Below are 13,967 nucleotides of genomic sequence, written 5' to 3'. Positions count from 1 at the left end.
GCACAGAACTGGCAGTAGAAAGGTTGGAAGGCCACCCACTACCCCATCTTGCCTTACATTTCCCACTAGGGCCAAGGGGGCAGGGAAGCTGTCCCAGAGGGTGGAGGCCCTGTGGGAAGCAAAGACGGAGGAGGGGGTGGCAACAATGAACCCTCCCACTTTGAGAGCTACTTAATGGGTTTGAGGGTTTTTTCCTTCTGCTATTTCTTTACAGAGCTTCTGTGCGTGTATCACTTTTCATCTAGGTGCGACTGACCAATTTGGGATGTGCAGCCGAGGAGCCAAGGCTGCTTCCTGGCACAGCCGAGGCCACGGAGGCCTGACTGACAGGCTGGACCAGGGGGCTGGCAGGGTGGAGGGGGAGGGAGGGGAGGGGGTTAACCGCCTGATTGCAAAATCAATGTCATAAATGCTTGGTAAGTTACAGGAACAAGCGGGAAGAGGAGGCCACGATTGATAAAGGGCTGCGGCTTTGATGCTGCACTGGGGACGTGTTTATCGACAGGAAGGCCGATCTCCCCTGCAGGCCAGGCCAGGCCAGGCCAGGCCAGGCCAGCCGGCAAAGGCTTCCCAATTAACTGGGGCTCTCTGGCCACCCCCCCTTCTCCGCCAGGGCCAGGCAAAGCCCTTCGGTCACCAGCAGGAGCCACGCTCTGCCAGCATGTGAGCACACACACACGCGCACACACACACAGACACACACACACGGCCTGCACCCAGGATTATGCCAAGGGGATCCAGCCTCTGGGAAAAAAGCCCCAGCACTGGACTCTAGATCCCTTGCGTTGTTCCGGGCATCCCCCACTCCCCCCCCCCCCGCAGTCGTTAAGGAAAGGTAGCTCTTACTCAAGGAGGCAGGTCGATCGGCTCACTGTCTGTAAACATGTTTCCCGTAAAATCAATGATGCTCAGTTAGAGAGCACCGAGACTGGGAACCCCCCAGCCTTCTGCCCAGCCCCTGCTTGGCAGCACCCCCACCCCCACTGCCCTGGTGCTCCTGCAACCAGGCCCTTCTGCTCGGGGTGCCCCAGTTCTCTGGGAGGCTTCTGGGTGAGAGCTGAAGGGCCGCTTCCAGCCATCAGCAGAGCAGGAGCCAAGAGAGAATCGAGGGCAGCGCCCAGGCTGAGCGCATTCACTCTTTTAATGTTGAATTTATACCCTGACTTTCTGTTTATTCCAAAAGGCAGATTGCAAAAAAAGAAATGCAAAGTACAAAACTAAAGAAAATATAAATATGATTAATAAATACATACATACATTTTCAAAATCAATTTGGTCCAAACCATTTTGTGTGTGTGTGTGTGTGTGTAGATTTTCACAGGTGTAGGTATGCTGGTCTTGTTGTATTCGGGTCTTTTCTCATGTAAGATTGAGATTTTCTTGGCAACGTTTCGGCCAGGTCTCACTCGCCATTTTCAGGCTGGAGTTTTCAGCTTAAAGCGTGGTTGGGGCTGCCGTCTTTCTATAAATCTTGGCGGGGGGGTGTGGAGTGCTAGCGTTGTTTCAGTAAGTGGATTGATTGGCTGTGTGGCTGTATCATGATTGGCAGATTGATGCTGATTGGTGCTGGCTGTGTGTCCGTTGTTGTTTTGTGTTGTAATGGCCTGGGTGGTGGGTGGGGCTCGTTTGTTTACCAGGGCTGGTTTCCAGATGTCTGGCAGGTGGGAGCATCGTCATGTTTATTCATGTTGTGGGGGTGTTTCTCTATTTCGATAGCTTCCATAATTATTCTCTTGTTGAAGTGTTCAGTTTTGGAGATTAATTTGGTTCCTTCAAAATTAATTTCATTCCTGTAGCTTTAAGGTGCTGGAAAAGGGAGGAAGTTTTATCTTTTTTTCTTACTGTGTTCTTGTGTTCTGCGATGCGTGCATTTATTCTCCTATTACTTTCTCCAATGTATGTGGCTGGGCAGATTTTGCATGGTATTTCGTAGTCTACTTGGTTTTCTAGCTGGATCTTGTCTTTGGGGTTTCTTAAGATGTTGGCTATTTCTTGATCAGTGTTGAAGGCTGTCTTGATATTGTGTTTGTGGAGAATTTTGCTGCTTTTATCTGTGGTGCCTTTGATGTAAGGGAGGAGGGCGACGCCATTGTCCTGTTCTGTGTCTCGGGTTGTTTTTTTTTGGGGGGGGGGAGTCTCCATTTGGATTAGGTTGGTAATTGCTTTTCTTTGGAAGCCATTGGAGATTAATATGTTTGTGAGAGTGTGTAATTCAGTTTCCAGGTGGTCTTTGTCGGCTAGGCGTTTGGTTCTGGAGATGAGGGTCTTGGCTACAGAGTTGATCTGTGCAGGGTGGGGATGGGATTGTGCGTTTAAGTAGCGGTTGGTGTGTGCTTTTTTCCGGTAGATGGTGTGTCCTAGGGAGCCGTTGGGCTTTCTGTAGATTAGGATGTCCAGAAAGGGAAGTTGATTGTTTGCTCCTATTTCCATATAACGTTCGCTGAAACATTGCCAAGACAATCTCAACCTTACACGGGAAAAGACCTGAATTTCCACAAGGCCAGCATACCTACACCCGTGAAAATCTACGAGAATATTGTTTTGTATATATGATTGATCCTACAGATTATTAGACTAGACTTGGCATTTTTCTCTGCCTATCAAATCCTTCCCAAGGACCTGGGACAGGCAGGGTTAATAGCGTTAAAGGCATCCTTGGGGCAGGATGGAAGTTGTTCTAAGTAAAGCTCCCTTTTGCAATTGACGGCCAATTATCTCTTCTTCGTTTGCCACGAAGGGTGACCACCTTTCTTTCCACTAGATCTCCCATTGCTGGTCCTGGTTGCTCAGCCAAACCTTCCTTCAGCCAAGAACACCTCACAACTCAACATTGTCAAAAGGGATCCTGCTGCTGCACCAACCTCCCCCTTCAAAAGGAAGCCAATAACGCTGGGAGGCTCTGCAATCCAGACTAGCTGAATGGTCAAAGGAAGGAAATCAACCCAAGTGAAGCTGATCAGCCTGAACCAGCACAAAGCCCACCTCCGGCAGGTAGGGAAAAGATTAGCTGCCATCATGCCAGCCACAGCCAAGGCTCAGCCACAGGGGTCCCTGTGGGCCACCACCTGATCCTGGCGTCCGAAGAAAAGGAACGAAGGGAACACGCAGCTCCATCCTTCCCTGCCCCAGGATTCCCAGAGTTGCCAAACCAACATGCTTCTCTCTTTGGTCAAGGAGATCGACGGATCCTCAAAGTCAGCACTAAAGAAATTCCTTGTGTTCCAGAAGACGGAACGAGCAAGCTCCTTAGGAAGCCGTACGAATGGAGCTCCCTCTACTCACACATGAAGTCATTCATAAATGGGATACCTGCCATATACGGAACTGATAAAAATGCAAACAGGCCAAGAGATCTTCCAGAGAAATGTAAATGCCTCGTTCACTTGCAGCTACCACCGGCCTAGATAAATATCCAATAAGATATTTGTGTGTCCAGAGAAAGTGGGGAGCCTCAGATGACCGGGGTCCCTGGGCACCTAATGCATTTGTGTCTCCCCTCCCCCAATCCAAAACAACAGAACAGGCCCACTCTCAGTTTGTCACCACCTGGAACCGTCTGCAGAGTGCAGCTATTCTCCCTGGTTCCCAGCACCGTTTAGAAAGGAGCCAGGAGGATCCATGCTGCTTGGAGAATGAAAGAAACCAGAATTGCATCGCTTGGAAAGCTGGAGAGTCCAGAAAAGATGCAAGTGGTGGCAAATTCCCGTGACCAGGGACACCAATCAAGAACCCAAGGTGGCCCGTTTTCCATCGGCAGGAATTTGGGATAATTAGCAAAAATACATGAGATCAATTCAATAGGCTCACATCTGAGGTAAATATGATCTAGTGGGAGATACAATTTTAGGCTGTGCCATGAATAAAACATGAAATCACAGGAAGTCATCGTTCCATTCGATTCGGATTTCTTCAGACTCAGCTTCTCCTTCTGGTTCCACTTCTGAACGTGCTGTCTCCGGGACGGCCATGTGGGACAACTCTGGGCTTATCACGGGCCGGATTAAGCCCATGGGCCGGGTGTTTCACATGTCCGTTCTAAGACCAAGTGGCTCATTCAAATTCTAGGATTCTAATCATGATTACTGTATTTTTCGGAGTATAAGATGCACCTTTTTCCCTCAAAAAAGAGGCTGAAAATCTGGGTGCATCATACACTGAATACACTATTTTTTTGCCTGCCTCACGAAACCCCATCCCGTTCAACAAAATGACCATGCATAGCCTTTAGGTGGTTTGCAGAGAGCTCCTGGGGGCTGAGGAGGGCACAAACGGGCCGTTGTTGGGAGAGTGCAAAAACTTTTTTTTAATTGCCTCTTCAAAATCTTGGTGCGTCTTATACTTCAAAAATATGGTAGGTTGCATATATCATTTTTTTCAATAAGAAGCAACCATTTCAGTCAACCGGAAGTGGGAAGCAAAGAGAAGGAAGATTCAACGCCAACAGTCAGAACAGTTAATTAGTGCAACAACTTGCCTCCAGACGTTGTGAATGCTCCAACACTGGAAGTTTTCAAGAAGACGTTGGACAGCCATTTGTCTGAAATGGTGTAGGGTTTCCTGATTAGGCAGGGGGTTGGACTAGAAGACCTCCAAGGTCCCTCCCAACTGTTAGTCTGTTATTCTAAGGGAAGCGAATAAAAGGAATTCCTCCTTTGTGCCCTTTGAATTTGTTTGCTTGCAGGTGTTTCATTACCCAACTAGGCACCATCACTAGTGGTGCTCTGTGCAGGGTTCTGATGATGAACCATCCACAGAAGAACCAGCTCCAGCCAGGCCCAGCAGATGTGAGCTGCACAAAAGGTTCCCCAGCGGCAATCAAGCTAGGACGGAGCAAGGATGCCTCAAGAACTGGGTCAAAGCAGGAGAAGAAATCTGCTCCTCTGGGCAAGAGCAAATATCCAGTTGAACAACACTTGGCCCAGGTGGAAAACCATCCCTCCCCTTCTCATAAAGCCTGGACAAAACAAACCCTTTTTACCAGAAAAGGGCAAGGCGGCAAAGAAAGATCAATGAATGTCTGGCAAGGGTTTCTGGTGGAATCAACCCAGCCGGGGAATCCAAGGCCTCCGAGCCGTGGGAGCCCCGTCAGAAAGTCCGGTGGGCAGACGGCGAGAGCAGGAGGCAGGTAGAGCAGAGAAGTCCCAGGGAGTCCCAAAGCAGGCAGGGAGCAGGCCTCCTCCTGCTTCTCTCCCATCCAAGACCGGCACACGGGACGTGAGGCCCCCCCCGCCCCCATGTAATTAAGAGGCAGATTTCACAACTGGGAGACAAAGACTCCATGGACTCCATGGGCTGAATGGGCTCTTTTTCATTTTATACATCTCTTTCATGTGTAATTGTTTAAACAATCTGATTTATTTACTTTATGCAATTTGTGCACTGCCCAACTGCCAACGATTCTGTGCAGTTCACAAGAAAAGGTAAAAATGATAAAAGTATAACAATGTTAAAACGGTCCGGCTCTGCAGAACCATCCACAGATGAAACACCTCAGCCACAAGACTGTGAAGCCGGCTCAAAAGCCCATCAATCCATCAATCAATAAAAAGTGTCTTCAATAAGAATGCCCCCTTGCCTTCTATGAAACAGATGCCCTTTTGGAGCTGAAAACTTTTGAAAAATGACCAGCAATTTCAGCACCTTCTATTTCCAGAACAACGTAAGTATTTCTTAATGTTCATCCTACTAGCACTGCAATAGTGGTCATGATAATGACGATAATAAAGATAAAGATAATAATAATAATGTATATCTTGTGGGTGATATCTGTAACATTCACATCTGCCCATCCTAGGATTTGACAGGCAGACAAAAAAGCCAGATCCAGTCTGAATATCATCATCACCATCATCATTATTAATACTGTATTACAATTAATAATACATCAAGAAATTGCAGCTTCCTGCAATAACACCAGCAGAACTGCAAAAAATTGCGCTACTCTGAACATTGTAGATTTTAAGAAGATACTTGGTTGATACCTAGGATGCTGGCAGCAACCTGTATCAACCATTAACACCAGTCAATGGTATTTGTGACACATTTTTGAATGTTCAGTTGACTGAGTTTCATATTAAATGAATGATGATAATAATAACAACAATAAAAATTAATATTATTTAATTAATTACTATTTATTAATTTATCAAGTGCTGAGATTATTAATATTATTATTAATAAAGGCAACAACAATAAAAACAGTAATAATAATCAGCAATAATTTCTCAGCACTTGAGAAACGTTGAAGGAAAATGTGATGGCAGCCTGGCACGGGCAGGGCTTAAGAGAGGAGCCCTCAAGAAAGAAACGGAAGCTTTAATACTGGCTGCTCAAGAACCAGCACTGCAGACTCAGGCCATGAAAGCAAAGATACAAAAATCTACTGACAATCCAAACTGCCGACTTTGCAAAGTTGAAACTGTTTCACACTTAAGATGTGAGTGCAGCAAAATCACACAAACTGATTACAAAGCTAGACACAATCGAGTGGCTAAATTAGTCCACTGGTCATTATGTAAAAAAGAAAACATTCCTGTATCTGAAAAGTCATGGGAGCACAAAGTGGAAGAAGTCACCGAAAATGGGATGGTGAAGATCTTGTGAGATTTTCGAATACAGATGGATCGTCATTTGGAACCAGATATCCCGGTTGTCGAGGGCCAAAGCGTAGAGTTTATTGATATCGCTGTACCAGGAGACGCCAGAGTTGAAGAAACAGGAAAAAATCACAAATATTGCGACCTGGCCATCGAAACTATCTGGCTATGGGTGAAACATGTAACAGTGATGCCCATTGTCATTGGGGCACTTGGTACCATGTCCAAGAATTTTACAAAACACATCAAGAAATTGCAGCTTCCTGCAATAACACCAGCAGAACTGCCAGAAACTGGGCTCCTGGGAACATCATATATTTTAAAAGGGTACTTGCTTGATACCTAGGACGCTGGCAGCAACCCATATCAACCATTAATACCAGTAAATGGTATTTGCGATGCATTTTTAAATATTCAGTTGACCGAGTTTCATGTTTAATGAATAAAAGAGACAATGATGGCTGCCTAAGTACATGGAAATTTTGAACTTTTTAAACCTGAATATCCTGACTTTGAAAAAAGAGAGAAAGAAAACCCACCCCAATCAGAACTGCCTCTATACTCAGATGCTACCTTAATAACGCTTCGGTCCTTGGCTTGGACTTGAATTGTTACCAGTCCCAGACTGTGAATCGAATTGAAGATTGAAATAATTAATAAATAATAACCACAAACACAACAAACAATAATTCTTCACTATAACTACTACGATTTGTCATTGCACTTTTTCCTCTCTCAAAGATGCTGAATGATGCTGGAGGATCAGTCTCCAACCTGCCCTCGCTGTGGTTGCTGTTGGGAATCCCCAAGCGCCGCTTTCAGGCCCTGTTTGGCTCCCCTCGGGCTCCTTTGGTCTTCCTGTGGCCCTCTGGCCCCAGCTGTGCACACGCACTCACTCAGCCCTTCTTCTGGCTGCCAGGGAAGGAAGCTCAGGGTTAACAGAAGCTGACCACAGTGGCATGGCTGTTAAGGCAATCAATACGACCAAGATATTAAAGCAGCATAAGCTGCATTATTGATTGCCAAGCAGATGATAAAACTGTTTATACGGATAATTGCAAATCTCCTGAAAGAGCACCCCTTGCAAGGAGGCAATCTGGCCTGAGAGCAGAGGTGGCCAGGAGCCCTCCTCCCACCATGGCTCCAGAGCGCCAGGCTCTAGATAGGCAACTTTGCCCAGCCTTTCTCCACTGGGCCCCAAGGCCTCCGCTCTGAGGGAGGGGCTGGGAACAGGCGTTGGCAGGGGCTGGCAGAAGGGTAATTATAAGGATACATAAAGCTCCAGGCAGAGATCGCTAGGGACTGGCACCAGATTACCATGGCTGGTGGGACAGCCTGTTCTGCCCCCTGTCTCCCAGCCCCTTTGGCTGCTCCCCTGGCACCAGCCTCCAGCTCTTTAGCTGAAGCCCGAAAGAAGGCCAACGCACCCGACTGCTATGGGGGATCGGAGGGCTCGGTCAGCACGAAGAGGGGGCCGGAGGAAGCCAAAGTCTCCCCGGGTGGCAAGGGACACTGCGCCACTTGTGGGACGCCCATCTGCTGGCTGTGGGGAAGGATCCTGCCTGCAGCCCGGGTTACGTCCCAAGGGGTCCATGGGGGAGAAGAGCCATCAAAGCAGCCTCTTCAGCTCAGTCCTGCAGCGGCTTTTTCCCCCACCCCCCCAGAAACCTCATTCCGTGGATGGAGGGCCCTCTGGGCAGCCCCTGGGCTGGCTCTTCCCTTCCTGACTGGCAAAAGGGACCCGTCAGGGAGCTGCCAGATCCAGCCCTGGTGAGGCCTCTGGGAAGCCGCCACCACCGCCATCCCCGCTTTAGTCCAAGCATTCATTCCAGTTCAGATGCTGCGGCTGCCTTGCCTGCTTCAAAGGTCCTCCAAGCAGCCCCCAAGGGTTCCCTGCCAAGGGCTGCCCTGGTTCCCTGTTTGAGAGAGGGATCTCTCGTGGCTTAAACCGTCTCCTTGATCTCAGCAACCACATCCTGCTGGGGAAATTACGCATCCAGAAGTAAGACCAGAATCCGACATCGTGATTAGATCTATAAATACATCTGTACCTTGAACAAATGTCACAGAAGCCTCTGCGTGAACACTGATTCCCCCTGGCAGGTTCAAAGAGGCAACGGAAGCCTTGCCTGCGCCTCCCGTCCTCCTGGGACGGCCTCGGAAGGAAGGCTCTGGCGGAGCACCGCCACCTCTCCCTCCGGGTGAACGGCTCAGGTGCACCGCAGGCGTGAAATGGCACTTGGGACACGCTTGCATTCAGTGTCCCTTTCCTCTCCAGCCATGGCTCTAGAAGCTTCCTCCAGGTCAAGAACCCAATTGACGGCCACCAGGAACAAGGACTGGTGCATTGGGCTGGCTTCTTGGCCCCTTGGGAGGCCCGTGACGACAGGGGAGACGCCTCAGCACAGCAGCCAAAACGTCCCTGAGCACCATCCTCCGAGCAGAGCCCAGGCAGACCAAGAGGTGGCGCAGTGGTTAGAGTGCAGTACTGCAGGCTACTTCAGCTGACTGCTAGCTGCAGTTCAGCGGTTCAAATCTCACCGGCTCAAGGTTGACTCAGCCTTCCATCCTTCCGAGGTGGGTGAAATGAGGACCCGGATTGTTGTTGGGGGCAATATGCTGACCCTGTAAACCGCTTAGAGAGGGCTGAAAGCCCTATGAAGCGGTATATAAGTCTAACTGCTATTGCTATTGCTAAGAGCCTCCGCTGGCCAGACCCTCCCCGAGTCCACCACTCTCCGGCTTCTTGAGATAAAGGACAGCTGGTCATCTCCTGTGCCATCTTCTAGCACAGTGTTTCTCCACCTTGGCTCCTTTTAGATATATAGACTTCAACTCCCAGAATTCCTTAACCAGCAAGTCTGGCTGAGGAATTCTGGGTGTTGAAGTCTACACATCTTAAAAGGCCTAAGGTTGAGAAACATTGTTCTAGCATTTCAAACCGGGGGTGGGGCAGTCCAGTCTGGGGGAGACAACTGGACTCGTACGGCCCACGCTTGTTGAATGGCCACCGAATTCTCACGCAGGGAGCGAAGGGGCCTGGAGCCCCTCCGGCTCGGTTCTCCACCTAGAGACGGGGCAGGGCTTGGGCTCGACGGCTCCCCTTCAACATTGGAGACGATGAACAGGAACAGATCTGGCTCCATAGATGCTTATGGAGTAATCCTTGTTTACTGACCACCACTTGGCTGTTAAGCAAGCAGTGCTTATGGTCTCAGTTCCCCCACTTTACAGACCTGCAAAGGCCGTAAAAGTGAAGATTGTCAGAAAGTTGCAAATAGTCAATGCACAACAAGGCAGCTGCTGAATATGAACTGCCTGCAGCTGTCCAAACCCACCTGAACAGAAGAGAGACCCAGCTTTCCACCGGGAGAACTCTCTAGGTTCCTGCACACAACTGCACTGCCCCTCTCCTACTCTCTCCTACTCTGGGAATGGCAACCTCAGCTCTTGGCCAGGCCCCAAACCTTCTGCCGCCGGCCGATCGGCCCATCCTGGACGCCTGCGAATTGAGAGGAGCAAGAGGCGAGAGAGGCAGCAAAGGGACGGGAGGAAGGGAAAGGAGGTGCCCCACCCCTACTTCTGGTTCCGACATCGCTCACTGCTGGAGGAGTCCAAAGAGGGGGGGGGTACACCAGGGGCTGCTCAACCCCCTGCGGCTGGGTGCAGCCTCTGTGAGCCCTGCTTGGCTGGCATCCTTTCAGCAGGAGGAGGGCTGGGCCCTGGCCTGACCTTTGCTGGCAATCTTCAAACTTTCCGTGTAAAGTGATCTAATGCTGGGCAGAGCAATTAGCACCGCAGCAGCAGTAATTGCGGCTTCTAACAGAGCCAGGCCAAGAGAGCAAACGTTCTCCGTTTGGGTCTGCCGGGGACCCTGCGCACACACCGAGGCATCTACTGGCATTCAAAAGGACAGACTCAGCAACATTTCTGCAAGGCGCTAGCACTTTCTAATCGCTTAATTAAAGGAAGTTGACAAAACGGAAACTCTGGAGGCATTCAGAGCCACCCCCTCCTTCATAACGCCGCCAGAGCAGCCAGTGGCAGCCCGAAGACAAGAGAGCCACCCCCAAAAATGAAAGCTAACCGTGCCCACTTGCACCACAAGGGCGCCGGCCAAGGCAGAACAATGGGGCTGCTGAAGATACTTTGTGGCACGATACAGCTGCAGCTGACCACACAAGCGCTCCATCTCGGCCACGAGGGTTTAATCTCCCACTGAAAGAAACATGGCAGTCAGCCACAGACTGACTCCCTGAGAACTAAAGTAAACGTGGGAAGCCAAGATTTATTCCTAGAAGGAACTCCCCCCCCCCCCCATAGGTTCCAATTTGATTTTTGGAGCCAGCACCGTCTACAGCTTGCAAAAGAAGGAATTATTTGAAGCCTCTCCTTGCCATTCTAAGAAAGAAACCCAGAACAGTGTATTTTTCATGGCCTGGCATCAGGAGGAGACACGGCAAGGAGGAAGCCCATTCCCAGCATGGACTTCATGCTCAAAGCAAGGCCGGTGCCAGTGCCAGGATGAGCCATGCCTTCTGGAGGCCGAGGCCAGCCCAGGTGCCCTGAGCAGGATGGGGAGAGAAGACGGGGAGAAGTCCCTGCCTCTCGCCCCGGAGGAGCATCAGGAAGAGCTGATCACGCAGCCTCACAGTCAGGCGGAAGGAGCCTGGTTCGTGCAGCCGGCCGCGCTCCAGAGCAGCTTTCGGCTCTTGCACCGGACTGGGCTGGATGCCCACAAAAAGCCCTCTCACCTACAGCCTTGAAAGGGGCAGCCGTCTCTTTAGCCCTCCGCAGCCGTGCAAGGGCAGTTCCGGCCCCCACCCCTTGGCTTGCAGAGCAAGGTGCCCCCCACCCCCCAGACCTAAGAAGAGCTGGGATCTTAAATCCAACCCTCCCTCCTTCACGCCTCTCGTGGATTCTCTAGCAGCCCCTCGCCAGGTCTGGCAGGAGAGAAGCAGCAAAGCCTCCGGGCCCCGTCCTTCCTCCAATGGCTGCCTGGGCCCTCCACTCTGTCCCTCCCGAACTCTTCGGCTTCTCCAGATTTCACGGCGCCAATCCTTAGTGAAGGGAAAAAAGGGCAGCCCTGCCTGCTTGGGTGAGTGGCAGCAATGACAGGTCGCCCCCAAGAGGAGCCACTCCATGGGGGAAAGACGCTGCCTTGCCAGGACTCCAGCTGCCCGGGGGCTCACGCGTCTCTCCTCTGCAGAGGACTCCAGCCACCTGCAGCCCTCATGGGCTACCTAGGCTCATCATGGCGGCTGAATGTTCTTCTCAAACTCAAAAGGGAGAACGGCTTCCTAGGAAGAGGAGGGGGCCTTCCCGCTTCCCCCGGCTGCACTGGCTCTCCGGATGCCCCCCTTGGAAACCCTTCCTTTCAGCCGGGGATGCCAGCACAGGAAAGAAAACATTGAAAATACCCTCTTGGGAATTGGAAATTTCCAATTTTCCAAGATCGGTCAATGCCTGTCCTTCTAACACGGAGGGAAACTGCAACAGGTGTAGGGGGGGGAGGGGGCTAGTCCACATCCCAGACTGCCCAGAGAAAGAGTCCTAGAGATGTGGCAGCCCCTGGGGGAAGACTGCACCCCACAGCCCAGGAAGGGAAGTCCCAACTTGCCTCCCTGAGTCCAGGCGCTGGGGCTGGGAGGCAGCACCGCAGCCGCGCAGGGCCTGGCCAGTCGGCGTCAAGTGTCAGTCAGGAAATTGCTATTGGCTTCTCAATAAGCAGGCGGTTCAGCGGAGGTTTCCCCCACATGGGTGAGCCTCGCTCAGACTCAATACAGCTTATCAATACCAGCATCGCCCGTAATCTCGGCCCCTCAGCACTTCCCCGCGGAAGACAAACTCTACACGATCTCGGCCCCAAACCAGGGAGCTCCCAAGCAAGCAGACCAGGACCTCGCCCGAGGACCACTGGACGGAAGCCTTGCTGACCCCAGAGGGGCCCCACTGGCCTTTTGTGAGCCTGAAAGGAAGCAGGCGACTCTGGGGGACCCGATGCCTTGGCTGAAACCGGGAGCCCTGGGAGGCCGGCCGGAGGGTGCCGAGGCCCCAGAGGGGATTCTCAGCTGGGGAAAAAGAGTCTCCAACCGCAGGCCCAGCGGGAGACTCTGTTGGCTGCTCTCCTGCACCAGGGGACGCCTTGGTGCCCACTGGGCAAATCTCGGCTCTGACGGGTCAGGAGTTGCTGCATCGTTCTGCCTCCCCCCACCAAAAAAAACCTCTGGTCCATTTTGAAAGAAGCAATGCCAATCACAAGCGTTCTGCCCCTCCGCACCGGAAGAGCCAGGGTTGATGAGTAGAGCAGCCAATCCCGTCCAGATACCAGGGATGGGAGCTCACTGGGAGAGCTCCGAGGGCAGCTTTTCTCAGGCACCCCAAGGCCGGGCTGGGGTTGCTTCTGTGGGGAAAAGGGAAAGGGCAGCAGGACAAGCAGGTGCCCCAGCTGCTCCCCCATCCAGTGCAGAGACCCCTGCCATGCCCCCCACTCCCCACAGCAAGGCCTCTCTGCCGCCTCTCTTCTGGGCCCCAGACTGTGCAGGGGCTGCCCATGCAGGGAGGCCTGGGGGAAGCGGGGAAGGACCCTTTCTGCTGCCACTGCTGGAGCTGGAGTTGGAGCCACTGCTGGAACTCACTTGGGGAATAGCCTTCAGCCAGCAAAGCCATCGCCGGAACCTTTGCTATGGGGAACCCCTCCCAAGCCCCCCCAAACACCTGAACAGAAGCAGTTCCAAAACTGGGCTGGGGAGGGTCCCCTCTGCTGCCAGGGCAGGGCTGGAGCAGAGAATGGAAATCTCTGGGGGTGGGGGTGACTCAATGGGGCATTTCCCCCCCTCCCACTCTGAGCATGCTCATCCCCCAGAAGGCCCAGGGACCCTTTCTGGGTCCCTAAAAAGGTTGACCTGCACACTTGGCCAGAAAGAAAAGTCGGCTGCGGAGACCCCGGGTCTTGGCCAAAACCCTTCCCAGGAGCATGAAGGTTATCAGAAAAGCTCCCGGGGGGAGGGGGGGCAGAGCCACCCCCCTGGAAGGCCTGGTTTTATTCCGCCTGTGCTGCGAGGCTCTCGCCTTCTGTCTTTCCCAGGTAACTGGAAGGCTGTAATTGGTGAGGAAGGCGATTAGAAATATCGGCAGCTTCTAAGTAAGACTTTAATTTACTGGCAGATCAATAGCACTAGGGTTATATTGGCAAAATGTCTACAACTCTATTGACTCCCACAATTCCTCTTATCAATTTATCAGAAATCTGGAGGCCAGAAGATCTTGTTTGGAGAAAAAGGCTGGGAGGAAATGAGCCAACCCCAAACAGAGACTCTGCTGGTAAATGGACCAGCCACCATCCTGGGAGGAGGGAGGGAGAGCAGCGGA

At 51.6% G+C, this 13,967-nt stretch overlaps 1 protein-coding gene across 2 annotated transcripts in view; it reads right to left on the bottom strand.

Moving 5' to 3' along the window:
• Window positions 1-13,967, bottom strand: part of ZFHX3 (zinc finger homeobox 3) — a 73,887-nt gene that overhangs the window by 45,263 nt on the left and 14,657 nt on the right. The gene's annotated exons all lie outside the window — the stretch shown is intronic.

This window comes from Thamnophis elegans, chromosome 1 (assembly GCF_009769535.1).
Source record: "Thamnophis elegans isolate rThaEle1 chromosome 1, rThaEle1.pri, whole genome shotgun sequence".
NCBI classification, from domain to species: domain Eukaryota; kingdom Metazoa; phylum Chordata; class Lepidosauria; order Squamata; family Colubridae; genus Thamnophis; species Thamnophis elegans.
The sequence above is the reverse complement of the archived record's forward strand: the minus strand, read 5'-3'. Positions and strand labels throughout refer to the sequence as shown.